Source organism: Juglans microcarpa x Juglans regia, chromosome 2D (assembly GCF_004785595.1).
Source record: "Juglans microcarpa x Juglans regia isolate MS1-56 chromosome 2D, Jm3101_v1.0, whole genome shotgun sequence".
NCBI classification, from domain to species: domain Eukaryota; kingdom Viridiplantae; phylum Streptophyta; class Magnoliopsida; order Fagales; family Juglandaceae; genus Juglans; species Juglans microcarpa x Juglans regia.
The window spans coordinates 5,687,068-5,700,034 of NC_054596.1; the positions used below are offsets into that span (position 1 = coordinate 5,687,068).

The following is a 12,967-nucleotide window of genomic DNA, read 5'->3' on the forward strand; positions in this document are numbered from 1 at the left end:
CACCAACCCCCCCCCCCCCCCCCCCCCCCCCCCCCCCCCCCCCCCCCCCCCCCCCCCCCCCCTCTGCCGCACCTCCGACACTCCCTCTAGGAAAAATCAACGTACGTATGTAGTTTAGTTCCATAATCCATTTGTGTCTTTGAAACCGGGGAAATTTAGAATCCAAACAGAGAAGAAAAAGAGAGACGAATAAAAAAAAACAGGAAAGAGATGAAGAAGAACGTCATCTCGGAGAAGACGGTGTCGCAGAAGCCCAGGAAGATTAACAATGATATTCAAAGCGTGAAGGTTCAGAAGAATAACAGATTCTTGATCACAGTCAATGTTCTTGGGAGCGCAGGACCATTGAGGTTTGTGTGTATGAGAATGATCTTGTCGCTGGCGTCGTTGACACTGCTCTCAAGACCTATGCCCGTGAAGGCCGGCTTCCGGTTCTTGGTTCCGATGTCAATGATTTCGTTCTGTATTGCTCCGATGCGGGATTCGATGGTATTCATGTCACGTTTCCCCACTTCGTTAAAATCTCGGTTCTTTTGAGTTTTAATCGAATATTGCTCCTTTATGTTGTCCATTAGCGAACAATATGTTTGCCTTCAATGTATTGATGGACAAAGATTTCATAGAATTTATTGTTTACCATATTATTTCTTAATAGCCTATTATTTCCATATTTGCAACTTTTTTGTAGCTTTAAATCCGTGGGAATCGATAGGATCCCGAGGGGGAGGAACTTTGTGCTGTGCAAGAAGCAGAGGCAGCCACAGATGACAGAAGGGAGGTCGGAGATGATAGCTAAAAAGCGAAGTAGCAGCTGGAAAGCATGGCTTAACAAGCCCTTTGGCAAGAACATATTGTCTCACTAAGCCTGTACGACGTTTTGTCATAATCGGAGGATCTACTCTCTTACGTGGTTAGTGTTATAATTCCTATCTTTGATCGATTATTACGGTTGTGAATGTGCATGTGATCATAGCACAAGGCTTCTGACATACTAATGGCGTATGAAACAATCTAACTATTAGATTATGAGATTTACTATGCATAAGCGCCCATTGTTCAGTTTCACACTTTCACATCTATAACTTTTTTATAAGATAAAATGGTATTTTTTATAGAGTGAGAGGGTATTTTTTATAGCGTGTGGAGTGTGAAGTGATGAGTAGTAACTGATAAAAAAATTTTCTTAGAGAATATATTCCCTAGACCTTAGACTTTTGAATGCGTTGGCATCTTGATTTGCATATGATCACTTTATTAATTATATTGGCATCTCGTGGTTTCTTGTTCCATTGTTCCTTGTACTTTTGGCAAAGCAACGGTTTTGGTAATTCAATAGAACAACTCATTCCGAACATAATTGGGGGAGGTGGGCGATTAAAGAAGCACTTTAACTTTTGGGAAAAAAGAAAAAAAGAACTGACTTTTTTCTCAAAGACTCAAAATAGAGTCTCTAGTTTAAAGGACGTTGTGCGATCATGCACCAGAATCATGTCTTATTGTTGACGGCCGTGATTAATGGGGTTGTCTAAATGAGCCATGTCATGCACCTACCGGAACCACAAGTCAAACAAATCCAGGGCGACATTAAAAATTATTACGGCCATTTTATCAAAATAGTTAGCTAGGGTCAAAGTGCTGTCAAAGTCCAAGTTAACACTAGCTAGCTAGTCACATCATGCGTTACCAGAACCAATATATATTTCAGAAAAATAAAAAGTAAGTGCCTTTACGTTAACCTCAACCATGCTTGCCACCAATTAGCCAGCGACCCAGGTTTTTTATATCTCAATGTCAAAAGGAAGCAGGTTTTACACAGACTATGTTGAAAGATTCCCGGCCCGACGTTATATGTAGATGTTGATCAGTTGTTGGGCGAATTAAATTAAGATGCCTGGTTATCTTCATCTTTCTTTTAAGTTAACTACTTAATGTGATGTACGTCCAGGATGAAGTACGCTAGATCATGATCAACCTTCGTCACAATCTTGGAAAAAATGAAGTCTGTTTATCTTCTCTTCTCCCAGCTTATAAATTGCGTGATCTCGAGTGGTGTTTATCAGTGCTAAGATGGCTGCATGCCGCTGCGCGAATTGCCCTCTTCTGGAGGAACACTTGAGTAATGCTAACTAGAGTTTCTGAGTGGCAATACTTTCTCAAAATAATCGCGCCTCTCTCTTAAATTTGATATTTCGTGATTTGTATATCCAAAGTATATATTACATTCCAAGATTTAAATGGTGTGATTATTATTATTTATCATATATGGTGTGTTATTCTCATGAGTCTCCATGGTTGTACTGAAGTTACAAGAGGGAATATTTTGCTGTAATAATATTGATATATAATTTTGTTAGGAATTATTTATGTTAAATACCTAAATAAAACAAATTAACAAACAATCATAGAACCGTACATTTCCTGGAGATTAGACTTCAATGATCACATTAACGGTAAATAACTGGAACTCGTAACTCCGCGCGGATTCATGTGTAAATTAATTAAGGAAAAGACATGGACCATGCATGCATGGAAAATCTTCAGATTAACGAATAATGAATATATGATTATGGGTACGAGAGGGGTTACCTTATTAAGTAGTATAAAAAATCAGGAAACTGAATATATATATATATATATTTAAAAGGCCAAATATCAATATATATCACTAAATTTCCATAACTAAGCAACCTAATAACCAAAAAAAGAGGTGCAAATTGCAAAACAACTAGTCAATAATGATAACTTTCTTCTTCTTCTTCTTCATGGACAATACTATATGCCCTTCAGCCTTAAGCAGCGGTCCTTCAAGTCTCACAAGTCCAACTCGCCCATGTTTTTTTCTTGTAAAGTCTCAGTGGTAGTCGAATCTCAGCCCTGCCCGCTACAACTATACCGGAATTAAAGGTTCCTAGGTTCGAATTAGAACAAAGCCTCACCACCTCCAAGTTAAAGAATCCACCATATTCCCTAGCATTCTTCGTAACGAACTTCTCATCCGGTTTAACCCAATATACAGCACGATAAATCCCTCCGTGGATAGAAGGATAGCTATTTGGGTAATTATGGAGGCCCTCAGCATTGTGGATGGCAAGATGCAAAGCGACATCGTAATCTTCGTCCATTGCTATGCTTATCAGTAATAGTACTTTCTCCAATTATCAGCATGTGATCTCAGCTGCTTCATCATCGCTAGCTGTCAACTGTGTGCAAATATATATATATATATGAAAAAAAATCTGAGTAGCAGCAGCATCACACCCTACGTGGCCTAGCAAAATGACTAATTTGTCCCTACAACAAAAACCAAATTCCTCTCTTAGATTTCACCAGTTTGAAGTTCAGTCTTCACCCCCCAACCCCCACGTTCGGTCTACACCCCCACCTGCGTTGCATCCTCTCCTACCCTCACCCCGCATCGCCATCCTCTCCCCTACCCCCAACCTGGGTCGCGCATCCTCTCCCCCACCCTGCGTCACACATCTAGGCCAAATGGGAGGCATGGCTGAGCATGGAGAGCTGAGGGAGGTGCAGTGAAGCTGGTGGTAGCGAGGGGGAAGTGGCAGGTGGCTAGAGGGCGGAAAATCTAGGCCAAATGGGTGGAGAAACTCATTTTGGGAAAGAAAGGGGGAGGGCTGTCGTGCTATGGAAGCTCAACGGTGGCTAAGGTGGAGGTCAAGGGCTCGGTGGTGCTCGACAATGGGGCTAGAGGCTGAGACGGCGGCGATAGTAGCGGTGAGAGAGAGAAACCATGTAGAAGAAACCCATTTAAGGTTGAGAGAGGGGGCTGCGCATGGGGGCTATCATGGAGGCTTGAAGCTAGTTGGAGGTGGCCTGCTTGAGGGAGAGCCGATGGTGGTGGCTAGCGGCACTGCAGGTGGCACACGGTGGGGTTGGGTGAGCTGAGAGAGGGAATTGGGTAGGAGGATGGGGTGCTGACGCGTGAATGTGAGGAGGTTTTGTTTAAAAATAATTAATAATAAGATGATGACATGTAAGGTGTGCTACAGATCAGCCATGAACAGTGGCTGATCTGTAGTAAAACTCTCTCTCTCTCTCTCTCTCTCTCTATATATATATATATATGGTTAAAGATTAAAAGAACAAGCTGCTAGCTAAATATATATACACCCGAAGAAATAAAAGTAATGGTCGATCGACTTACCTTCTACAAGAGAAAGTCGATCGAGAAACTAAAAAGCATTTTTTGAGAGGCGGGGGTCTGGGGGAGAAGATTCAATAAATTGAGTTGGAAGGCAAGAAGCCTAACATGAATATATAACCAATACTCTTTAATTTGCTTAATTAGACTTATGTACGTTCAGCTACGTAAAGGGATTTTAATAATCATATGCATGTACAATGCGAAACCTATTTTATGTATTTAATTATTTATTTCATTTCAAGCCTAAAAATTGAAAAAAAATCAATAGTCATATCGATCCTCCTCGCGCGGGAGGTTTCTTTCTAGATTAGAGTAAGTCTCTTAAACTGGTTTGTGGTCTGAAGAGGGGGGATCATGGAGGAGGAATTGTCTAGTCAGTGGGAAAGACTTTGTCTTAACTAGAAGGAAAAAGAAGGGGTGGTTCTACCATCACCTTCAATGGCAAAAGTTGTGCAACAGAATCATTACTGTCTATTGGTGATGATAGTGGCCGATAAAACTATTATTAAGGAAGCATTCAAGAGTACCATGACTAAGGTTTGGAGGAGTGAGTTGGATCCGATTCTCAAAAGTTAGCTTCAATAAGTTCCTCATTGAGTTCAACAGCAAAAAGGACATGTTGAGGGTGATCAATGGTAGACCATGGTCATTTGACCGCTTGCTTCTGTGTCTTTAGATTTTTTATGGCTCTATGTCAATCAATGAGGTGGCATTCAATAAGGAGGAGTTCTGGATCCAAGCTTATGTCTTTCATTTTGATTGTATGAACCAAGATACTGGGTACCAGTTTGGAGGTAATGTGGGAAGGGTGATCAAAGTCCATGCAGATAATAGAGGTATTCGCTGGGGGAAATTCTTGAGAATAAGGGTTGAAGTCGACATCACTAAAGCACTCTTAAGAGGTATGTTCCTAACTATGGAGTTGCAAGAATCATGGGTGCACTTTAAATATGAAAGACTACCTTCAATTTGTTTCAAATGTGGGGTCATCAAACACTCCCAAAATTCTTGTTCTAAAGCCTCAAGTGGGGGTGGGCAGCAATAATATAGAGTCTGGTTAAGAGCTTTTGCCGTTAGGGAGAGTGATTTGCAATATAAAAGATATGGTGAAGGCGATACTTAGTATGCTAAACCTGACTCTTAACCATGGAGGGAGGAAGGGGAGGATAGGGATGAAGCCAAAAGGTAAAGCTAAAATTAGGGAATGGTGTCAGGTTCCTACTAAGGAAACTACTGATCTCAAGGCTATGACAGATGTCAAAAAAAATATGCAGGATTTAAGGGATGGCCCGACAAGAAAATTGTGGAAAAGCTGCAACAAAAAGTTAAGGTACATTCAAACCGAGAAGAGGAACCTTGTGATATGCTAGGAGTGGTGGAAACTAGCCTAGCAAGGAAGAGACTGTTGCTCAGCAGACAATACATGAGACTAGCAATTGTTATAGACCAGCAAAGGGAATTGAGGACTCGAATGATCTAATGGCCCAGATTAACTCGACCAATTCATTTTTGACCACGATAAAGTGCTAGAGCAGTCCAAAAAAAGTGCTAGTTGGAAAAGAAGGGCTAGGAACATATGTTTTGAAAGTTTCTCTTTGGGACTTGGGGGGGGGGGGGTTCCACAGGCCTTTCAACCAGCAACATGAGAGTAGCAAGTCGCTTTCTTGCTAGTAATGACCAGAATGAGGAAAAAAAAGCTAAAATTGAGGGAAGCGGCACCAAGGAATCAAGTAATGCAAACATGGTGGGGGCTGTTCCACTAAGCCAAATGAGTTGCCTCAGTTGGAACTGTCAGGGGTTTGGGAACTCCAAGACAATTCATGATTTTCATCAAATGGTGCAAAAAAAAGCTCTCATCCTTTCTTTTCTTAATGGAAACAAAGTGCAATAGGACTAAAGTTGAAGCCATAAAAGAAAGACTGAAATTTGAAAACAGTTTTGTAATTGATTGTAAAGGTCTCAATGGAGGGATTGCATTCCTCTGAAAGGATGATATTGAGGCAGTAGTTAATTGCTATACCCAAAACCACATTTCTCTCTTGGTAAAAGGGGTTAAGGAGGGAATGGAGTGGCTGCTTACTGGGTTTTATGGCAATCCTATTACAGTTAAGAGAAAGGAGTTTGCATCTTCTCAAAGCTATCAAGCCAATGATTCCTAGAGGTTGGATGTATGTAGGGGACTTTAATGAGGTACTTATTTTGGAGAGAAATGTGGTGGAGCCTTCAGACCCCGTAGTCAAATTGAGGCATTTCAAGCTACTGTTGATGCATGTGGTTTATGTGACATGGGGTAATAAATACACTTGGTCAAATGGGAGATATGGAGGGGCTTTCACTAAAGAGAGGCTTGATAGAGCCCTATGCAATACTATGTGGGCAGAGTCCTTCCCTAACTTGAGGGTGTATACTCCAGTGTTTTGAACTTCGTACCTAGTCAGTAAGGCCGGTATTTAGCGTACCAGAATAGTGACTGGTACAGGAAATATATGTGTTTCGTACCGGGTCAATTACCGACAGAATCGGTGTGTTTTGGTCAATGCCGGCCGAAGTTTTTTTTTTTTTTTGTAATTAATGTAAAAATTCAAACTTTTTCATAATTTTCACTCCAATTCTCACATCTGAAGACTATTTTTTAAACTTTTTTTAATTCATTTTTCTCGAGGACTTAAAATCAAATCCCTACTTCTCTTTTCGTGATGAAGATAAGTAATTATTATTTTTAAATAGTTGGATTCAGAACTTAGAAGTATTATTGATCCTATAGATATGCGTTTTAACTTTTTAAGGGTTGCATTGGTATTATTTTGAAATATTAATTAATTTATTATATATAGACTATCCCAAAATATTTCATTCCAGTACTTTAACCGAAATGGTATTCAAAACATTGGTATACTCTCCCTGCCTTGACTTCAGACCACTGTCCACTACTTGTCATTATGGATACGAGTCACTCTTACATGTACAAGAAGAATAAGACATTTAGATTCGAGGCAAGCTGGTCATTAAGGGAGAAGTGTAATAAATTGGTGGAGGAAGCTTGGAATCAACCTATAATGGTAGAGAACAAAATTGAGTTTTGCTAACAAGGCACTCAACTTATGTAAACAGAAGCTAATGCAGTGCAGCAATGGGGCCTCTAGAAATTTCAAAAAAGACATGGATGCTCAGTTAACTCATTTATTTGAATTACAAAAAGGCAATGGAGGTCACCTCAATGAGCCAATCAAGCAAGTGCAAAAGACAGTGAAAAAAATGCTAAAAGAAGATAACCTCAGATGGAAGCAGAGAGCAAAACAAAGTTGGTTAAGGGAAGGGGACAAAAATATAAAGTTCTTTCACCAGTGTGCTTCTCAGAAAAGAAAGACTAATTTGATTAACAGATTGGTGGATGAAAATGGACAGGAAATGTAGACTAAAGAGGGTGTTAGTGAACTCTTCCAAGTCTACTTTAAAGAACTATTTACCTCTTTTGAACTAGGTAACATTTTGGGATGCTTAGAATCATTCGTGTTACAGACGCCCAAAATGACATGCTTACAAGACCATACACAAAACAGGAAGTAGAAGATTCCTTCTTCCAAATGGATGGCCTTAGCTCCCCAGGACCCAATGGTTTCCTTGCAGCTTTCTACCAAAAACACTAGTCTATTATTGGAGCATAGGTCTGTGAAGCAATGTTATTTGTGTTGAATTCTAATGGCAGCATTGTAGAAATCAACAACACTTTCATAACTTTAATTCCCAAAAAAAAGGCCACCTCTAAAGTGATTGAGTTTAGACCCAGCTCTCTTTGTAATGTGATGTACAAGCTGATCTCGAAAGTAGTGGCAAACAGGTTAAAGAAAATCTTGCCTCTAATTGTTTCTTATACTCAATCTACCTTGGTTCCTAACAGACTTATATCTGATAATGTCATAGTGGCCTTCGAGGCCTTGCATGCTATGAAATGTAAAATAACAGGTAAGGAATGATATATGGTACTGAAACTTGATATGAGCAAGACTTATGATAGAATTGAGTAGAGTTTTCTTAGAGTTGTACTATACAAGATGGGATTTTGCAATCAATGGGTGGAGCTGGTTATGAAGTGCATTGAGACGGTTTCTTATGAAATTATGGTGAATGGTACACCTCAAGAACTATTTTATCCAAATAGAGGTATAAGACAAGGTGACCCCCTTTCACCTTATCATTTCATCTTGTGTGCTAAAGCTCTAAGTAATTTGATCAGTAAGGCTAGTTTCGAATTTCTCACATTTTCTTTGCTGATGATAACCTTCTTTTTTGTAAGGCCAATGTTATGGAATGAAGTAGGTTATTTAGCTTGTTGAGAGTGTATGAAACAGCTTCTAGTTAAAGGCTTAACCTTGAGAAAACCTCAATTATCTTTAGTAATAATACAGTTAAGGTGACTCAGCAGTACATCCTATCCATTGCTGGGATGGGGACAACTATTGAGAAATATCCTGGGTTGCCATCTATTGTTGGAATGGATTGATGCAATTCATTCAAAGGTATTTTGGATAATATCAGGTCAAGAATCAGCAATCACAGATTCAAGATGTTGACTCAAGCAGGGAAGAAAATCTTCATCAAAGCTATGATCCAAACTCTCCCTACTTCTACAATGAGTGTTTTTAAATTGCCTCATTCTCTTCTCAAAGAGATTAACAGTATCATCCAAAATTTTTTGTGGAGGCAGCAAGAAAAAGAGCATAATATTCATTGACTCTCTTGGAAATGGATGGGGTGTGGCGCCCTCAATCCCCCTTATATAAATACACAGGGATCGAGACGCCAGGATGGTGACAACACAGTCACACATCCCAACGAAGTGCCAGTGTGTGTACATGCAACAGTGTACAAATAAAATAACGCAGCGGATAGTTAACTAAGTACCAGAATTTATTTACAATCAAACATCAGTAAAAATTTAAATAGCAGTTATACAGTCATCCATAAAAATATAATACAATAGTTTTCAAATAAACAAACGAGTGATCCCAGATCACTCCTCAGGCGGAGCATTCTCCTCAGGCTCGCCCTCCTCCTCCTCATCTGCATCAAAATCTGCGTTACCACAAAATGGTATCGCAGGTAAGTATAACCTAAATAATCCTCAAGAATAAAATGCATTTAATGCAACCAACATGCATGCATATGATGAAATATGCATTTTTCCTCAAAACATCATTTTCTTCGAAAATGATAATTTTCCAACACATGCCAAAATCCCATTTGGCCTAAAAATAATCCGTAAAACATTTTCCCAGAAAATGATTTACACAAAATCCAACGCATACTATTTTCCCAGAAAATAGCCAATTAATCCGTTATTACCCTATGCACCATGGCCTCCCCTATGGACCATCCGCACGTCCTGGCTTCGTAGCGGTGCTCAGTTCCGCCCCCGGCGCGTACTTGGCCAAGCACCCACACTACGCAACGAGCGATGCCCAGTTCCGTGCCCAGCGCGTACGTGGCCAGACATCCTCTAGTCCCCGCCAACAGAAGGACCACGGAGTCGGCACGAATCTCTCGTCCGATCCCATTGTCGCCCGGCGACAATCCAGGGGACGTTACTCAGTATATTCCGCTTCCGAGTAACCAGAGGAGCTCCACCGAGATAATGCCCCATCTCGGCTTAGGGTCGTGATATACACGCACCCAAAAATATTCTCACATAAAATCATAACTTTCCAAATCACACATGAGCATGAATGCAATACACGAAAACTCAGTTTTCTTTACAAACATGATCATGCATGAAATAATGAAATGCACATATACCAACACCAATCCAACGTCCATCAATAACCAGTCCCATCAAATCCAATTAAACAACTCATCAACAACCAACAACCAATTCAACCAAATCAACCAAACAACTCCAATCACAAATCTATCCGACCCCCGTACTCCTTGGACTCTGTCCGGCAAAACCAATCAACAGTTCAAATACAGTGAAATGCGTTAGTGCAAAAATACATTAAATTCACAAGAATTCTTTGAAAAATACTTACAGCGCAATATAGCAATTTTCGATGGATCACGAAGCTGCAAGAAATGACGTCTGAGCAACGTAACAGAGCAAAATACACTGTGGCCATGGGTCACAAATACCCACTTTCAAACGGGGACAAACGAAGACCCAAAAATGATAGGGTAGGGCCTAAGGAGGTCGGTGAAGCTAGTGGTAGTGAAGGTTGGCCGTGGATGGTGGCGCAATGGGCGGTAGAAGACCAAAATACCCAAATCAGAAATGTAGATGGTGGAGCTTCACCGGTGGCGGATCGGAGCTGGGGTTGGGTCCAATGGGTTGCCAAGAGGTCGAAGATGATGTGGTGAGAAGATGGTGGCCAATGGTGGTGCGACGGCGGCGGGCTGGGCGGACGAAAAAAATGCACAGGGGAGAGGGAGGGGGAGCAGTTCACGCGGGAGAGAGGGCCGAAGGAGAAATAAGGAAGAAAAGAAAAGAAAGAGAAAAGAAAAGGAGGAAAGAAAAATAGAGGAAAAAGAAATGAGGTCCAATCCTCATAACTTGGGTCACAAAAATGATCCAACGGAAATGATTTCAAAACCTTAAGTTAAATAAAATAATTCAAACGCAATGGTAAAGGGAAACTAAAAAATTAAATCCAACAGTAATTAATTTAGAATAAAGAGATTTTAAACGCATAACAATAATTAATAATAAGAAAGCACTTCAAAATAATTTTCACAAAATTAAAAATCATAAGAATAACCCAAATAAAATTTAATAATTATAAAATAAGAGAATAAATTTTCGAATAAATAAAAATAATCCTTCAATAAAAATACACTAAAACACGGGGTGTTACATGGGGAAGTCAAAATCTGAAGGGCGTATGGGTTTTAGGGACCTCGAGGTATTCAACAAAGCAATGCTTACCAAACAATGTTGCAGGTTGATCCAACATCCTGACTCTCTTGCAGGAAAGGTGCTAAAGGCAAAGTACTACCTAAGAACCACTTTTCAGGAGGCAAAACTGGGCTCTAAACCATCCATTGTATGGAGAAGCTTCCTTGCAGCTAGGCACCTCGTGGAGGCAAATTCCTATTGGTGGATTGGTAATGGAAGTGATACCCTCATCTAGAAGGATAAATGGCTTGCACATCCTAATCCTAGCAGGATTCTAAGTACTGTCAAGGTGTTGGATAATAATGCCACAGTAGCAAACTTAATTAATCCTGTCTCAAAGCAATGGAATTCTAACCTTGTGCAGGAGGTCTTTGAGCCAAGAGAAGCAAAAATTATCCTGAAAACTCCTATAAGTTGTCTTAACAGTAGGGACGGAATCATTCGGCAAGGATCAAAAGATGGAGGCATTTCAATCAGAAGTGCTTACCACATGGAAACTGCAAGGATTTGGGCAGAAAAGGGTCAAGCTTTGAGTATAAGTCCTTCAAAGAAGTCTGGCAACAGATATGGCAACTCAAAGTGCAACCTGGGGATAAGGTGTTCGTATGGAGAGCTTGTCTCGAGACTCTCCCTACCCAATCTAATTTGTTCAAAAAGAGAATTGTGAAACACACCCTCTATCCTATCTGTTGTATGGAAGAAGAAAATATTGTTCATGCGCTATGGAGATGTGAGTCTGCCAGGGACGTGTGGAGCCAGTGCTCTAAAAGTTTATAGAAATGTTCTTTCCCTCATCTGTCTATGTTTCAGTTGCTTGAAACTCTATTAAGGTCCGTGGGTAGCCAAGTTATACAAGAATTTGCTGTTGGGGCCAGGAAAACTTGGTGGAGAATGAACAGTTTCATCTTTAAGAAAGACTTTGCATGTCCTAATGTACTTATTAAGGAGGTCACATGCATTCTTGATTTGTCAGTTGAGGAGGAAGCTAACAGAGCTCTCAGAGCAAGTAAGGTGTGCACATCAATAGGGGGTTGGAAGGCCCCTCACTTGAATTGGTTCAAGATGAACTGGGATGGTACTATTGACAAGGTATAGTGTATAATTAGAGTGGGAGTGGCAATAAGGGATAGTGAAGGCCAGGTCATTGCTACTATGAGGATAAGAAAACATCTATTCCTGACCCTTTGCTTGTTGAGGCATATGGAGCACTACAAACAGTTAAGTTTGGTTTGGATCTTGGCTTTACGCAAGTTATTCTTGAGAGGGGCTCATTACAAATAATAAATGCTCTGAAAAGTGACAAAGAAGACTATAACAGTGCTAGTATGCTTGTGTGCGAAGCAAAGCAGTTGATTAAAAATTTTGCTAAGTGAGAGGTTTCTCATGTTAGGAGAAATGACAATTCTATGGCTCACTTATTAGCAAAGATGCTCTTTCCATTTCTGATTTGATTGTAACATTGGAGAATATTCCTTCTTGTATCTCATCCTTGATTTAATGGGACTGGGTGCAGGGGGCAGGCTTAGTTTCTTAAATCATGATTTTTGTCTAAAAATAATTGAGAGATAAACATATAAAGTAAGCCAACAATATGTATTAAGAAAACTTTAAAAAAATTTAAAGATCTGAATACTAGTTTATCTTAATAAGAAATGATCTTGCTTAATTTGTGGTTCTCAAAATCTCAAACACTTTATCCTAGCAAGCTTTGAATCAATGGGAACCGCGGATAGGATTTCATGGGCCGGCCAAGGAACGTTGCACTCTGAGCCTCTACAATAAGAAGACGCCTAGCCAGCCACATGGAACATATTACAACATGAGGGATGCCACATATCATGATAGTTCAAAAGGAAAATGTAATCTAGAAGTATTGGAATTTGGATTGAAAGGTTAGTTAGTTTCTGGATATTATCCGC

The 12,967-nt window shown here is 40.1% G+C and overlaps 1 pseudogene; it reads left to right on the forward strand.

Annotated features, from left to right (window-relative positions):
* The first annotated feature begins 68 nt into the window (after window positions 1–68).
* LOC121248841 lies at window positions 69–2,259 on the forward strand (annotated as a pseudogene).
* The last annotated feature ends 10,708 nt before the right edge of the window (window positions 2,260–12,967 follow it).